Genomic DNA, 18,310 nt, shown 5'->3' on the forward strand with positions numbered 1-18,310 from the left:
CAAACAATAATTTAAACAGAGTGCTCGTCATTTCACAGCCAGCTCCCTTCTCCTGTCAGTTTCTATTCTGGGCACTAGTGGGTTCCCCCTTTTGAGATAATTAGGTTTTTAATGTTGTGCAAACTAATATGTTGTGAATCTAAGTGGGCATGATGGTTCTCATTGCGTCAACCTTTATTTCCAACCTTGCACAATAGAGCGGTGCCTCAGTTTTCCCGAGCGGATGCCAGGTGAGGTGAGGTCTACCACCCACACAAAGCTGGGTGAGTATCAATCTTACTTCAATTTAGGTTTCTTTTCCATATATAAGTTAATGGGTTAGTAGATAGACCTGCAGCCCAGTTTTTCTGTGGGGTATAATATATAGAGATAATATTGCTCTATGTGTGGCCTGGGCACTGTTTGAGTGGCAAATGTAGAGTTTTTTTGATATTTAAATTATTATTTTTGTATGTAGTTCTCTACTATGTTTTCTTATAGGTAAGATCACAATTTTCAACATCCCTGGACACATTGGGGCTCCAAGGTCCTGGTAGGATGTTTACATTCTTGTTATATATAAAAATCACATTCACACTTATTTTATGGTGAAAATAAGAATTTTTGTGCAGTAGTATTTTCATTCTGATTTGGTCCTGAAGAAAGCCGGATAATACCTCCTCCTGGCTGAAACATGTCGACCGTCTTGCACAGCCTCACTGGGTAGTCATAGTGTCAGACTACCAGGCGTAGTTTTTATGTTTGATGCCAGAACAATACTCATTAAACATATTTTTTGTTCCGGTAATCAGTTTTAAATTTCACTCACTCTCACACACTGCACCTCATCAGCAACCAATTGAGAATAACCCTTGGATGGAGACAACAATTGGTATCCACAACTATACCGTCATATGATAGTCTGGATGTTGTTTGGATCCACAAACTAATCTCATATGAGGACACTCCGCCATTTGGGTGGTCTGATGAGAATTTCTCAGCCACCGATTATTCTCTCTGGTTAGCTTTTAGTCTCGTAGTTTGCCTACAACTCTGTTTCTGGACGCACCAGTTTCTTTCATGACCCAGATATTCCATTCTGTAGTATATGGTTCTTGCTTCCTGCCTAATATCTTGCATCGTACACTGCCTAAAGGCAAACAGGTTTTACCAAGCCCATAGTCAGCAAGTCTGTAGAAGAAGTAGGAGGAATAGAATTCAGCTCCAGGCTAGCGGGTTTATCCTCATAGGTGCAAAGTTTATTCAGCAATTCTTCTTGCCCAGCAGGCTGGTGGCCAGCAGGGACTACAACACAGGGTTTATTTTCCCCTTGCATCAGTAGATATGATGTAGGATGAATAAGGAAGGAGTTGTACCTAAGCTGCTTCTCTTGATGGCTTTAGGGGCTCCGTCATCTGTTCCATGTCTTAAAAGCCTTGCAATCCAAGCACCGTACCAGCTGTACCAGCCCTTGGGAGAGAGGGAGGGCAGCACAGACAACTGACCACTCACTTTTGTTTGAAACGGGCTGATTTATTAGAACAGATGCACATCACAATACTTTCCGTGGGCATACCCCCTTGCAAACCTAAAGCCTCACTATAAAAAAAAAAGATTATCTATTCTCCTAGCTGCAACCCCAATGTTCCCCCACATACCTAACCCCACCACTATATACTTCCTATTGTACTGCACTTCTACAGTTTGTAACCTTAGCTTTCCTCTACAGCCTATAACTGCATCTGTTCACAGCTAAGAAAATTAACTTTCTATACGTAACCTTTAACTTCCAGCCTAGTCTAGGTGCGAGTTTTTCCCCCCTTCCTTTCAGCGTGGTTCGCCAATGGCAAGGCCAGCAAAACTTGTTTAAATGCATGCGAAACTTTCCAGGCCACCGCTACCCAGTAAATGGACTACCTGCTGGCTTTTTTCTACCCCACCATCCCCCTTTGTTATCCAAATCAACGCTGAATATTCAAAATCCAAAATCCACCCCTCTCAATTCCAGCAAGTATTATTCGCAACCAGTCCTGAAGTGAGGCACTCCATCGCCCCTATAATGTTCTACATTATCGTAGTTGATATCCACATGCTCAATACTCCCAAAACCTTCATCTCTGCAAACGGTCTCATCTTCCTGTTGACCTTCCTGTGGGCCCTGCCAATTGCTGCAGGCCTGTTGGCCCCTCTCCAGGTCTGTCTAGGAGTAAACTCTGTCCAGATCATGAAGCATACTGCCCACTGACCATTAATCTCCATTAAATCCCACTTCATTACAAATAACAGCACCACTGCCTTTTGTACCACTAAACCGTTTTTACCAGGATGTATCCCCAAAACATCCAGGCATCTCTTGCCTGAACCTTTACCCTGCCATGTTACTGGGAACATATGACAATCAAAACCAAGGTTTACTCCATGTCCCCTCTGCCCGCTTGCCTCTCTGCCCACTTTATGAAGGAGTGGCCAACTACCCAACTGGCTATGTCTTCAGCTGCTGGGCATAAAACAGAACAGGTAACATAAAACAGCAATAAATGGTAAGCCCGGACCACCCCACTTTACCATCCAACCCCCATAACTCCAAAAGCAACCCGAAGACCATCTTCCCAAATGCATGATGCCCTCCTACACCCAGCCTCGACTTCCAGCCTCCATTGCAGCGCCAATGGAAAAAGAATGCATCCCATACATTGCTGTCAGAACCCCCAGACTCTTTAGCACATTGCGCACTACCGACAGCAGTTGGAAAGCAGTAACCTGAGCCCCCCACTTGCAGAAATATCTCACCGCTTTTAGACCCTGAGGCTACTCTCCGCTTGTCACCCCAGGAGACCGGCAATGGGAAGAAACTGTGTAAACCCTAATTGCCATGCTCCAGCTCTGCTACCACTGATCAGTCTTAAAAATCCCCAGCCTGCCTCCCATCTCGAAACCCCCAGCCAGCATAGCCCCCTATGTCTCCTTGCCCCACCAGTTCTCACCCGAAAAGCATAAAAAATATTCAAGTCATGAGCGTGGCAAGCAAACAGGCCTTCTCAACTCAGCAGAAAACTAAAGGCAACATTGAAAGAACTTTTGAAAGTAACTGCCAAGACAAAGGTTGTCTCTTCTGTCCCTCTCCACCCTGCTTTCTTGCCTAACCTTCAAGCATCTTTCTGAGTTCCCCTGCTGGCGGGGCATAATCCCATGCCAGTTTTCCCATGAAGGTAATGCTCACTAATTTCCCTGCTATTGTCACCCACAACAACTGTTTTTCAGCCATGGTCAGTATAAAACGTACTGCATCTTCTGTCCTTCTCCACCCCACCGGTCTGGGATACGCCTGTGTCCAAAAATTTGGTCCAAGCCTGTCCGTATGCTCTCTTAGTGGATTCAGCAACTGACCCTACCACCAGTTGCAACATCTTTTGTTTCCTACTGTCCACAGCTCCTTTTGCATAATCATCTTGTATCTGTCTGTGTCCATGGCCAGCCCATGGAATCTCTCCCACTGTGAATGAAATAAAGTATCTGCAATGTCATTGTACACTACTAGGATGTGCCATGCTGTGAACAGGATGTCATACCTCAAGCAGGCAAGTATAAATACCCCCAGCAACTTAAACACTTGCGCATCCCTGGCTGACTGTCTGTATATGATCTCTACTATTGAAATAAACACTACCCATCCAACTATATGAGGATGCTATATAATCTAGCAGCTCGATCATATTCCTATCGACACCTGTTTCCGCATGAGATATCAGTTACATATTACGTATTTTGTGCCATGATCCGCATATTTACCTTTGATCTTTGGTCAACGGTATCCTAGAACATATATTCGGGGAATTTGTCTCTACTCTTCATTTGCACATCCGCAAATATCTGCTTTTATTTTATATGTTGTTAGCATTACAAAAATGTCTAACTTTTGTTAACTGCTGCACGCAGACTTGATTGCGCGTTTTATCCATTTTTGTAGTAACTGTTACAATATGGCGCTCTTTATCTATTTTTGTGGTAACTGTTACAATATGGCGCATACGCCGGGCAGCAGACAGAACTCGGGACCGATGTAAACATCATCCAACTGTAGCTAACCCTATTATCACATTGCCAGGATATACCTTTAAATTTCCGCGTGACGTAAGAATGGGAGATCTGTCCCACGTGACTCGGAAGGTCTGCATTTAGAGGCGGCCTGTTACCCGCAGCAGGTGATACTATTTTCAACGGTCGTGAGACGCTAACAGTCATCATTTACTGCGCCCGATGCCGTCTATGCCTACTTCGATCTAATCCTATCGGTAAGTCTATTCCGGCACCTGTAGATAGCCCCTGCGATATAATACAGCATTAGCTTATATCCTATTCCCTAACCGATACCTCTACGATATATTTTTCAGAAATTTGGTATCTTCAAAGTAATATCCGACGTCTCGACCAAGTGCTTTTAGCACGGCAGAGTGTTTTGTACATCAACCTTTCGGCAATATTTATCGGTAAAATGATTTAATCCGATAAGGCGGATGTAGTAAGACCCGCCGCCTTAAGATAGGGAAGCTCTCTATATCGGCGTACATATTATTAATTCTATTTTAATTTTTATTTTATTTTGTATTTTTTTTCTCTTCTCTCAGATATTTGCTGACCTTTACATTATTGGAATTGACATTACTCATGATAGAAATCCGTGCCTGGAGATGTCAATAATATAATTTAAAGATACAACGGTAAGAACAAGTTGTAGAGACCGTACATACCCGACTACTTGACTGACACATTATGTGAGCAGTAGTGTTTTTATCTCGGTTGGGACACATTATGTGACCAGTAGTGTTTCTATCTCATTTGGGACCAACATCCAATAGATTGTAGTATAGTAGGGCACATTGCGACTACGATAAACATGCTAGTTATGTCTGAAAACATGCAGGATCTCCGACTTTAATATTGTATTTGGTTTCCCTTTCTTATATAGATATTGGCCCGTGTTCCGACAAGATATACCTACAACCAATTTCCAAGGCCTTGTCGAACTTTCTAGGATTTGACTGCATTAACGATCATCATTTTACAATTGTGAGTCACACTTCCTAGTGAGTCCAATACATTTGATAATGGGATAACTAGAGACATGAATAGCTAGAATAATAGATCTTTCCCCCCCCCCCCCCTCTTTTCTCACATTTTCCATATGACCACAGATATGAAGTCATATACACTACAGAGAACGGCATTGTCTTGAATTTAGAAATCACGTGCTGCATCGAATTACTTCACGTTGTTGAAAAGTGAGTAGATTTGGGGGTTCTTTAGCGACACATGGTTATTTTTATAACAGGCTAACATCTTGAGGCCTCTTTTTGATTAACAAACTCTCTAAACGACTCAGGATTCCATTTATATAGAAAATTCGTAGGTTACACTCCATGAATGGGGTCAAGTCTAAGCGGGTAGACTAACAATATGTGCATACTGTGCAGAATAAACATCCCAAAAAAAGAGAGACTAGCAGATCAACAATAGGTTTATACCTCATAGAATAAGTATTCACAAAAAAGACCATAAATTCTCTCTCTGATCTTTATAATACTGTTGGATATTCTGATAGCATTATATCGCTATAGTAAGATACATCAGGATTAGCTCTATGTTAGTTGTAAATCCAGTGTAGGAACTAGGACACCCCATTGAAATTATCAACCACTTTCAATTGACTAATCCTGTTAGCCCAGACATCTTCCTTCCCCTCTACATCTCTTGCCAACTAGATGGGTGGGAGGGCTCTCAATGTACACTTTTGATAGAATCTCTGATAACGACTGCTCAAATATACCTTTATCGGAAATATAACCTGTTTGGTATTTACTTAGATTGCTGTAGTAAAGAGGGAAGTTGTGCTATTAAGGAATTTGTTAGGTATTGCTGACTAACTGGTGTTGTTTGTGTCAATAAAGTTTTTAATATGTTTTGAATAAACTGTGATAGGAACATGAAATTTTAAAATTGTTATTACATGGTACTGATTATGTGTATATATATGTTTTCTATACATTTTACAGACATATTTTGTGGCTCTTGAAGAAGGCGCCTTTGAAACGCCGAAACGCGCGTCGGAAACATACTGTTTGCCACTTTTTCGTTCTTTTTAAATTTATGATTATTTTTATAAATTCTGTGAAATTTGTTAACATATGTGTGTTTTATTGATTGTTATGTTTTGTTGATAATGATACATGCTGTTTTTACCATGAACATCTATTAAAATGAAATTGAGTTTTTTTACATTTGAATTGTATTAGTGATTCCTTGTCAGCGCTACTTTCCCTCTTGCTTGTGAATTTGTTGTTATGATATATACATTGTTTCTATCCCTGTCCTAAGGAACTATCATTCCGCATCAGGGGGTCCTTGTTGTACACACTATATGATCTCTACTACTGCCATGTTATCTACCCTGAACAACACCTTTCAATGTGCCAATTCCAAGCACTACAATCTGATGGCTATTACCAATGGGAGGAACTCCAAGAATACAATGCTCCTGCCCCCTGACTTCCACTCCTTCTGGCCATTCCTCTGCACACCATTGGATACCATCACCCTTGCCAGCACAAGCGGAACCCCATGCACCTTGTTGCATTCAAAAAGATCTGCATATCCCGCTGTCCACCAGGCTACACAGTCGAATCCCATTGATAGATTTAAAAAAGAAGCCCCACATACGTAGGTCCTGCTTAACACCTTCCGACAAGCGAACGGGACGATGTGGCAAAGACAAACCTGACAGCACCAGTCCTAACCTTCTGCAAAAAGTCAGTACTTCTCTGACCACCTTGCATGCAAAATGTAAATGCCCAAGTAGCACCTGCTCTTCCTTAAACCTCACCTTCTCTTTCTCCATATTGCACAGCAAGCTTTGCATTTTGTGTTTCTTGTCGTCTGGCAACCACACTTACATCGCCTGCAAGACTTTCTCAATCCCCAGAAAGATTAACACTGTGCTGGGACCCACAGTCGTTTCCGGTATTAAAGGTTCTCCTACTACGCCCATGAGCTCCTGAAAATTTGCCAGCAGCTGCCAGTAGTCTGCTGAGCAGGTGGACTGCCAGCACAGCAGTCAAAAACAGCATTGTATAAGTAGACTGTCACTAACTAATTTTCCTGTGTGCCAAGTAAAAAGCCACTGCAGAAAGGAACTGAAATGCTCGAGGAGCACACACGATATGGTCACACCTCCTCCCTCCCAAGATGGCTAGTGTTTATAGTCAACAAGTCGGTGAGCCTTAAAGGTTTTCACCGCCCTTGATGTGTAGTTGCTTGTCTCCTAATAGACGACAAAGCCCTTCCTGTCTTGTTTATGCTGACAGGCATGAAAATTAGATAGTCAGGAGGCATACGCCTCCAAAAGACTAGTAACACCTTTAGGGAGGGTTATGAGGTCTGTACAGCCAAGGAAGGGTCCTGCACTTTTAGAAGACCCTACATTAGAGGACTCTGGATATAAAGGTGATGTACACCCATAGGATGTTGACACCTCAGGGGCAGATTAGCATCAGGGGCAGTTAACCCATTGGCCTTTGACGCTCACACCCTTAACCACCCTAAACTAAGGCCTGCAGATCCCATCAGCATCAAGGACATTCAAGGCACCTCTGCACCAGAACTCCCTGGGCAAGGTAAAAGAGGATTGACTGTTGAGGCTTGGTCTAGGTACCCACTAGAGCTTAACTTCCAGAGAGTTTGGGGCATATCTACAATAGAAGTGACAGAGTGCGGTGTTAGTCTTCTTGGCTTAACGCCACACTTCGCCACTTCTGAAACGCAGGGCTGCACCACATCTACAACAATATGGTGCAGCCCTGCGTTTTCCGCTGTGCTGAGGCTAAATTGAGATGTCTGACATCAACACAGGCACCCTTGCACCATAGTGCAAGGGTGCCTGCATTGCTGGGGGAGATAGTTTATGTTAAGGAAGGTGTCCGTGTCTGCACATGAACAATCTTTAAATGGCGTTTTGTAACTGCCTTGTGTGCTGAATAGAAGGTCCAAAACGTAATTTTTAAAAATGGTTGTTTATGTTCAGGAAGGGACACCTTCCTGAACATAAACAATCAATGGCGTTTAGCTCTTTCCATGTGTGCTGCACAACGCAGCACACATGGAAACAGCAAAAACGAGGAGAAATTAAAAATGTCTCCTCATTGCACCAGGGTGAGAGCCGGTTTTTCCTGGTCTTAATTTTGGTGCTGCCCCATATTTACGCCACCAGTGATATATGGTGGAAGAAGATGATGCAATGTCCTCAAAAGTGTGTGGTTTTGAAAGGCTAATCTGGCTGAAGTAAGTCTGTCTGGCATGTGACCTCATAATCAGTCCTACCACACTGTCAGTTACAGCGCTCCTCCCTCTTTCCTAATTAGTGACCTTCCTTGACAGAGTTTTTCAGCAGTTTGAATTACTTTTGAGAACTTCTCATTGCTCAAAAATGAGTCATATCTGATACTCACCTCTTTATAGGGACTTCATTGCTTTGTTTTACTCACAAGAAAGTGACATTCAAAGTGTCCCACATTTGTTACTAAAATGTCACTCATAAGTACACTGACACCATAGAAATGTCAAACCTACGCAATATTAAAACCTGGCAACTGTGTCTCTCTGCCTAAGTTCCAAAGGAGAAGAGCCTCCTTATCTTAGAACCCAGGGACTTTGTGCAGACCTCAGTCCAACCTACTGCTCCCTACCTCTGGCCAGGGTAGGTGCATCCCAGCACAATGCCCCATCTGTAAAAGTAAAATAGCACACGGAAAGTCTGATATATATCTATTTATTCTGTGAATTTATGGAATAGAGCAACAGAACAACACCTTCTATTCTGAGCATTGGTAACGATATATTCATTAATTCATGACTCTAATTTATAACGTCACGTGACACCGTTTTGAAACATTACCCACTCATGGAAAAGAAGAAGGAAGCAAAATTTAGACAGAACACATTGGGTTTCGAACTTTTACAGGAATAATAACATTAAGATATAGAACACGCAGTTTCAGGATTCACACTTGCTGCTGCGGACACACAACTAAAGCTTTGCACCTACAGCACAAATTATCATGGTTATTTCAAATGCATCGGCAATCAAAACAGAATTAGAATAAATAGGTTGTTTTATTTTTTTCATACACAAACCACCCGTCGCCTCACCCGTCGCCTCACCGAACAGCTCTGCCCTCACGTTGAGACCCACCGATTTTCCAAGCCAGATGTCAAGCTGAACCTAAACTTCTCCTTGAGCGTTGCCCTGAATGCTGAAGTGTCAGGTGCTGCCACTCTGAGTCATATCAAATTAAAAAAAAATCACAGGAGGATTTCATTTTCCTGTCATACTCGGATGGATCTATCCATCTGCGGGGTGCTCGTGCACAGCCTTGCCTCCTGGCAAAAAACGCGGGAAGGAATCTTAGTCCATACAGGAACATGTTTGTATGTCAGAGCACTTCCTTTTTTAGTTGTTTCCCAAAATGCACTGATGTTATCTGCACGCATGATACCACGTGCTGTCAGCGTGCCGTCAGTATGAACTCAGCTCTGTTTCTCTCCCTCTTCTGGTTTTTAGGATGGAGGACAAAAACCCACTCTCAATAACTAGAGGAGCCATCGCTCAGAGGAAGGAGACAAGTCATGGCCTGGGGCGGTGGTGCCAGTTGAGTTACCTGGCTGGCTCAACTAATCATGGGTCCCATGAGCGGCCCCTCCAGGTAAGAGCATTGAGGCGGTCGGGCCAGGTGGGTGGGGCATTTCGACAGATGACTTTGAGGGAAAATTAAATAAATAATTATTTTTCCCTTGTAGACATCTGTTGAAATCCCCCCCACCTAGCCCCACCGCCCTTACCTGCCCAGGCTGCGGCCGATGAGTAATAAATAGGTGAGCCTTCATTATGATACAGGGGCAGATTCGGAGTGGTCCTAGCAGGAACCTGGGGTTTTCCCAGTGGTCCGGAAGGATTGCAGTCTGTTTTGGACCGGTGGGGTCAGTTTTTAAGTCTCGACTACGCAGCGCGCATGCGCTGCATAGGATGACCTTTAGCCGTCGCTCTGCTCTTTTTGGAAGCACATACTCGTGCTTGGGAGGGAGGGGTGGGGGAGAGTGAGCAGACCAAGAAACCGAAAGAGTGTGAAAAAGGACGCTTTAATGAAACAGGTGCACATTTACAAAAACATAACCTCGGCAACAGCCTAACAATCTAAAACCTTACCAAATTTGTTTGTATATTTTCAAACCCCCAAAACCCGCCCCCGCCCCTCACCCTCCATCAAACCCGCCCCCACCCGTACATACCCAATCACATAACAAACGATACCACAATCCCACAACAACATTATAACATCAACATTTCCCAAAGCCATAACTCAAAACCCCAATTACATCCCAAGCCGATCCAGATCCCCCAACCCATATCTCCGAACACCAACTCAACCTGTACAACTTCCCCCAATAAATCCAACTTCAAAACTAACGGGTCCAATCATGGCCCAAAAACTGGCAATCCAAAATAATCCGCCCGCACCTGTTCCAAGCGACAAAGATAACAACACAGAAAAACCCCTATGTCCACCTGTTGCAACCAGCCGCCAAAATAAATAATAAATACAAAAGAAAAGAAGGAAGGCAGAAAAACATCGCAGAAAATAAGGGAGGGAGGGAGGAACAAAAACTAGCTGCAAAACCAACCGGCCACCAGGTCACCTAAGCCTAAAATGGTGTCCGGGAGGAGGAGCCCCACCCATTTATAGGCTGGGCTCCAAAAACAACCAAAAGTAGCCCAAAAGAAGCCCAAATGGAAACTGCTCGAAAAAGACCCCCACCCAAACCTCCTAAACAGCCCGGGGGAGGAGACCTCCCAGGGGTCGGCTGCCCTCCCCCAAGCCCCCTTGGGAGGGAGGGGTGGGGGAGAGTGAGCAGAACAAGAAACCGAAAGAGTGTGAAAAAGGTCGCTTTCATGAAACAGGTGCACATTTACAAAAACATAACCTCGGCAACAGCCTAACAATCTAAAACCTTATCAAATTTGTTTGTATATTTTCAAACCCCCAAAACCCGCCCCCGCCCCTCACCCTCCATCAAACCCGCCCCCACCCGTACATACCCAATCACATAACAAACCATACCACAATCCCACAACAACATTATAGCATCAACATTTCCCAAAGCCATAACTCAAAACCCCAATTACATCCCAAGCCGATCCAGATCCCCCAACCCATATCTCCGAACACCAACTCAACCTGTACAACTTCCCCCAACAAATCCAACTTCAAACCTAACGGGTCCAATCATGGCCCAAAAACTGGCAATCCAAAATAATCCACCACCCAGAAAGCAGTGGGGGAAGAAACCGAAGAGGAACGACCCCCCACCTTTCTGCCCCCCAACAAGAAACCAAATAACTGGGGGAAAAAGGGGGGGGGGAATAGACAAGAAGCAGAAAACACCAACAGAACATTCTACTCACCCAAAAAATTCTGAATCGTCAAACAGCGAGACAGTACCTCTCGCAACTCAAGGAGATATAAATCCATCCCCATCCTGGACAAATGAACTCCATCGCCTATAAAAAATTCCACCGCATCGTACCGAATATCACTATGCACAATACGCCCGAAACCTAAATCCCTACAAAACCGAGAAACCTCAAGATTGAGTTTCCTACGAGATTTATCAATGGCCTTTGGCTTCACAGCATTCCTCCAAACCCTCCTAGGAATCAACTCGGTCCACAAGACGTGGCACCCAGACCAATGCTGATGTAACAAAGAAAGATCCTTTTTCATCGCACGAAGGAGAACAACACCCTTAACCAAACCCAAATCATTTTCCCCAAGATGAATAACTAAAACATCTGGACAAACCCCCCCTACCAACCAAGAATTGAGGGCTGGAATCAAGTCTTCCCACAACATACCCCCCTTTCCCTTCCAAACAATATTAAATAAACGATCATTAAACCCCAACATTTGGCCAAAATAACTCAGACGAGCTTGAAGTTGAGCTCTCTTTATGAACGAATGCCCCACGATCCACACAGTTAAGAACTCGGCGCGAGGACCAGCCACGGAACCTAAATAAAGAAAAAAGAATCAGAAAGGCAAAACAGAAGCAGACGCAAGCGCTCCCATAGTTTCCCTTCTGACATAGCGCTGAAAGCAGTTTGAAGTCCAGCGCCCCAAGCCCATGATGTCTTCCCTCGACCAACCCCTGTTAAAGGCCTCGGTTGCAGCCCCAATCCTGAAAGAGTGTGTACCATATAAAGTCTCATCGAGTCCAAGATGACGCAGCGCTTTTCGCAGTACCATGCGCAATTGATAATTGGTCACCACAGAACCATCCAAATGTCGAAAAACCTGATGCTCAAGAACCCCACCGAAAGCTCCCACCAGCAATGAGCCCACCGTAAAGGCAAGTCTCCGGGGGGGAAACCGCCTCCAGCCAAATTCTCTTGCCCGAATTCCTCTGATCCGTCTTAGAATGAGACAGCCATATATGAACAACCCGAACCGACAACTGAACATCCCCCCACAAAATACCTTTTGAAACTTTATTGCCCAACCGCTCAGACACCCGAAACGCTCCAAAAAACATCCATGCCATCAATGTGGAAAAAAGACAAGCTTCCGTCCGATCCGTACACACCACAGGCAACACAGATAATATATTGAACAACTTCTGCCAAGACAAAGGGGACCTGAGCACACGAACACTACCCCGCTCCCGGGACCACCCTTCCAACATTCTCCTACCCAATTCCCCAGCCGACGGAGCATAGCCCCATAACAACTTACCCATGAAAGAAACATCCGCTAACTTACCAGCAATTGTAACCCTGGATAAGCCTTTATCCATTAACCACAAAATGAACTGAACCACATCTTCAGACCTCTGCCAAAGAGACTCCCTTTTACAGGCCCCTGAAGCCAAAGACTCATTCCAGGCCAACTCATATGCCAACTTAGTAGACGGAGCCAAAGAACCTAAAACCAATTGAACAACCCTGTGTTGCCTACCGTCCACAGATGCTCCGGCATGGGAGTCGGCTCCTCGTCTGCCTCCAAAGCAAGCCCACGGAATCTCTCCCACTGTGAACGAGACAAAGCATCCGCAATGTCATTGTCCACACCAGGAACATGTAGGGCCCTAAAGCAAATGTCAAACTTAAGGCAACCTAGCACAAAAACTCTGAGAAGTTTGAGGATCTGCAAGTCCTTAGCAGATTGTTTGTTTATCACTTGAACCACAGCCATATTGTCAATTCGAAAAATAACCTTCTTGTGAGCCAAATCCTGTCCCCAGAAAGTAACTGCCACCACAACCGGGAACAATTCCAAAAGGCAATGCTCCTGCCTCCATTCTTCCAACTCTCCGGCCATGGTTGTGCACACCACTTACCTTGCCAGTACAAACCAAAACCCTCGCTGCCAGCCGCATCAGAAAAAATCTGAACATCCCACAACCAGTCCACCTCCCTACATAAAGGTACACAATTGAAAGAATGCAAAAAAGTGACCCACATACGCAAATCTTCCTTGACTCCTGCTGACAAACGAACTCGGTGATGTGGCAAGTAATGACCAGAGAGAGCCCTTCCCAACCTCCAACAGAAAGTTCTGCCCGCCCTGACCACCCTACATGCAAAATTAAGGTGACCCAGCAAAACTTGAACCTCCCCCACCAAAACTTTCTCCTTAGACAACATCACACCCACCAATTCCAACATTTTTTGCTTCTTGTCTAGTGGTAGACGCGCCTGCATGGTCCGTGAATCAAGTTCAATTCCCAAAAAGGACATGGTCGCGCAAGGACCCATGGTCTTTTCAGGAGCCAGTGGCACACCCAAATGAGCCATAAGCGTTTGAAACGTTGACAGAGCAGTCTGGCAGTCCAAAGAATCTGCCGCACCCACAAAAAGGAAATCATCCAAGTAATGTGTGACCAACTTATGTCCACTTTGTTGAGTGAAAAACCACTGTAAGAACATACTGAATGTTTCAAACAATGCACATGACATAGAGCAACCCATTGGCAATGCTTTGTCCACGTACCATTTTCCAAGGAAATGGATACCCAGAAGACTCCAGTCCTCAGGATGGACTGGAAGCAGTCGAAATGCCGATTTAATATCGCATTTTGCCATCAAAGCAGAAGGGCCTGCCGTTACCACCAATGCCATAGCCACATCAACAGAAGAATAGGACACAGAGGCAGCTTCATTGTCGATAAAGTCATTCACCGACCCACCCTCTGGCCAAGACAAATGTTGGATGAGCCGGAACTGCCCCGGCTCCTTTTTGGGGACCACTTCAATAGGGGAAACAATCAAATTCTCTAAAGGCCAATCAGCAAAAGGACCTGCCATTCTGCATTCACACACTTCCTTATTTAACTTGTCCTGGACCACAGCAGGATGCTCACTTGCAGACTTTAAGTTCTTAGACCAACGCCTCAATCTAGGACCCTCGTAACCCAGATGAAAACCATCCCGGAAACCTGATAATAAAAACGCCCGCCGCTCAGCGGGCTCATAGGCCTGTAAAGCGGCAGCCAGATGAAGAACATTAACCTGTGTATGAGCCTTTGGGCCCAGAGCCAGATGACGATTTCCCTTACCTGGGAGCTGGAGGTGGCTGTGGTGCAACATAAGATCCTGACCCCTGCTGTGGCCCCTGGTGACCCCCGGAAGGCCTAGGAACCCAGCATCTCGACAAGGGGTGATTTTTCCGTCCACATTGAGAGCATTCATGCCGGAACTTGCAAAATTCTCTATTACACGCCCCTTTATTGAAATCCCAACATGTGCCTGAACTGGATTGTGCTGGCAAACTGGCCCCCACCCCTCCCCGGGTGGGTTGCGCCTGAAAGGGGCGATAAACCAAAGGCAAACCACTAGCAGTAAAAATAGTCTTCCCACTAGCAGAGGAACCCATAGTATGCTGCCAAAGGTCTGTGTCTAACTCCCCCCATTTCGCCTCCGGGTCCCAGGCCATGCGCGCCCTGAACTCTTCATCATACTGCGCCCATGCAAAATCATTCCTCGTTATCTGTGCTTTTCGAATGACATCCATATATTTAAACACGGAAACACAGCGCTCAGGGAACTTTTCACAATAGACGCTGGCATAGATTAAAAAGGCCGCCGTCCAGTTCTCTATATTCAAAGGAACTTTCGGGCGCTTAGCCAACTCGTATTCCTCTTCTTTAGAGCCTTCTTTGGCCCGGACCTCCCTGTGTAATAATTTCAACAGTTCCACATACTCACCATTCCATATCCTTTCCTTGGTGCTAAGCATTAAATGAGCCCCCAAGGGCTTGGTAACACCCATATATGGCAATTTTTTGATCTTCAACTCATTACTATGCAAAACATTTTTCGGGGCGTCCAAACCAACCGTGGAAGTACCACTGTCCACTTTTGAACTAATTCCTTTATCCTCATCGGCCGTGCCCACACTTTGGCCCTTTACAATACGACCCTTATACAACTTACCATCTGTTCCACCAGAAACCAAATCCACCCCAATCCCAACAGACACCATTTTAGGTTGCACAGGATGTTCGACATTCTCACCTGGGCGCAACAAAGGAGGCTGACTGGGCTCCGTCCTCCATGCTGTACGCAAACCGTCATCCGCCCTCTGAGGAGCCCTCACCGAGGGGCCGAGCACTCGTGGTCTGGACAACTCCGCATGACTCTGCACGACCGGTGCCTGTAACATACTACGAGAGACATGAGAATGCCCCCCCCCCCCCCGGACACAACTTCCCGCACCTCGCCCTCCTCAGGGCTATCCTCATCATAATCCAGAATTAAAGACTCCTCTAACTGGGGAGGAGCATGCAACACCACATTACTCTGAACATTTGCAACCGTTTGTGAACTTCCACGGGCCTTACCAGCCCTCAACTGTGACCGTGGCGGGGAGGCCGACTGTACGCGCCGGTACCCTCCTCCGCTATTACCACTTACAACCGTTTTTCCAGCCGGCAAAACCAAATTAGAACCTCGAAGAACTTGTGGCACAAGAGAAGTCGTGCGTGACCTGCTCTCACGAACAACGCTGAAATCCCTCGATGAGGCCAGTAAGGTCGCGCTTGACCCACTTACACTGCCTGTGGTGACGTCCCTCGTTGGGGCCATCGAGGTCGCGCCGAACCTGCTTGTGTTGGCCACAACGGGATCCCTCGATGGTATGGGACGTGCCGCGCAAGGCTCCACCCGCACTTCACCTTGGCGTGACTCGGCTGCCTGCCGCCCTACCAAGTCCGCTGCTCCAGGCCGATCTCTAACCTGTAAAGAAAAAGGCCGGACTGATGTGCCGGGTCCCTTACTACATAACACACCAGGAACCGAAGATAAAACACCTGCCGCTCTACCAAAACCCCGACCACTCTCCTGAAAAACAACGGAACCAACAGGGCGTTTCCCCTTAAGAACAGCGCTCAGCCAAGGGGGAGTTGGGGAAGGAGCGCATACCTCTTCATCCGTACTACAATCTAACAAAGCCTGAATAACCTCCGAAGCCGGACCCTGTACCTGGGGACCCTGAACACCCGACCCCCCAAAGGCACCCGAAACCCTATCCCTCCCACCCACTTGCAAACCTGGAAAATGTAATTCACCAGACATAGCAGGCAAACCCCCAAGGCTCCCACTCCTTTGCCGGACCGAGACGTCCCCGAACCCCTCCCCCCAGGCTGGTAAGACCTCCAGACCACCCCAAGACCGAACACTGACTCCAGATTGACACTCACTCAAAGGTTCCCCCACAGGAAAAGACCCTTCAACACGTCCAACTCCTTCAAAACCCCCCATCTGGGCCCACTCACCCTCCCCCACTGAACCACTGCATACAGAAACCCCCTCACCCCTAACAGAGACCGAAGGGGAAAACAATAAAGGGCTAACTTGACCCAAATCTGCGGCAGCACCCCCAAAATCTCCAGACAAATCAGCAATTTCAGGACCTGCAGGATAAGAAACTTTCTGTATGCGAGAAGGCGAGAGTAAAATGTCATTCTGACCTTCCACAGGCGCCGAAAAATCAGCCTGCCTGAGACCACCCTGATGAGAAAACACCTCAGACCCAGTATTAACTTGACCGCTTTGTAACGGTCGAGACGCCAATGCCTCGCGCTCCAAAATGGCCTCCGCCCCTCCCTCACCGATGACGTCACTAACCGTCACCGCAGAGGCCGAGGCAGAGCGGCGCGTGCAGCCACGCTGTCTAGAGGCACGACGACCTCGTAATACAGGAGCTGAAGCAGCTCTGCCACGAATTTCTACCACCGATAAATCACCCGAAACCATCTGAAAATCACCCACCAACCCAGGCCCACCAACAGCAAGTCCCACACCACCCGCAGGCTCAGAAGGCCCCGAACCACTCCCCCGACGCGCCCTCACACCCGAGGACGCTCTCCTAGTTCTGGAGCGGCCCCTTTCACTTACCACCTCCTGCCGACGACGTTTAGGAGAATAACATGCCGCCACAACCGCCGACACCCTAGCAGACGCCACACGCTGGGGACGCTGCGGCTCGACCTGCTCACGATCACCGATAACCAAATCCAAGCGACCCGCTTCGCTAAGCAGACGAATCGCTTCAAGCACTCGGTAATCCTCGCCAGCCATCACAAACCTGAATAGACAATCCCTACAAACTCGAGACTGAAAAACCTAGAGAAGCTAACCGACAAAAACTAGCTGCAAAACCAACCGGCCACCAGGTCACCTAAGCCTAAAATGGTGCCCATTTATAGGCTGGGCTCCAAAAACAACCAAAAGTAGCCCAAAAGAAGCCCAAATGGAAACTGCTCGAAAAAGACCCCCACCCAAACCTCCCAAACAGCCCGGGGGAGGAGACCTCCCAGGGGTCACTGCCCTCCCCCAAGCCCCCCTTGTGGCGACATTTACCTTGCTGGAGCGAGCAGGGGCACGCCACATGCACGAGTATGTGCTTCCAAAAAAAGCAAACTGTGCACGCACGCACGCACCACTGTTGGGCTTGTTTTAAACAGCGGCGCACGCAGTGGCCATTTGTTTTTCAAAATACTTGTCAGTCAGAGGTTTTGTGTTTGTGAATGCTCTTTACTTGCAGTGATTTTATGAAGTGAACTTGTTATTTTTACAGCAAAGTGCAGGGTCTCCAAAGAGGAACTGAAGTACCAGAAAGTTGGTTTAAATATTCATCATTCGGTAATATGGAAGCACTTACTGGGGAAATATCCCAACTTGTTGCGCTTATGATTTTCAGGCGGTGGCAGGACTCTCGTTTAGCCAGGA

The sequence above is a fragment of the Lissotriton vulgaris genome, chromosome 3_1 (genome assembly GCF_964263255.1).
Source record: "Lissotriton vulgaris chromosome 3_1, aLisVul1.2, whole genome shotgun sequence".
NCBI classification, from domain to species: domain Eukaryota; kingdom Metazoa; phylum Chordata; class Amphibia; order Caudata; family Salamandridae; genus Lissotriton; species Lissotriton vulgaris.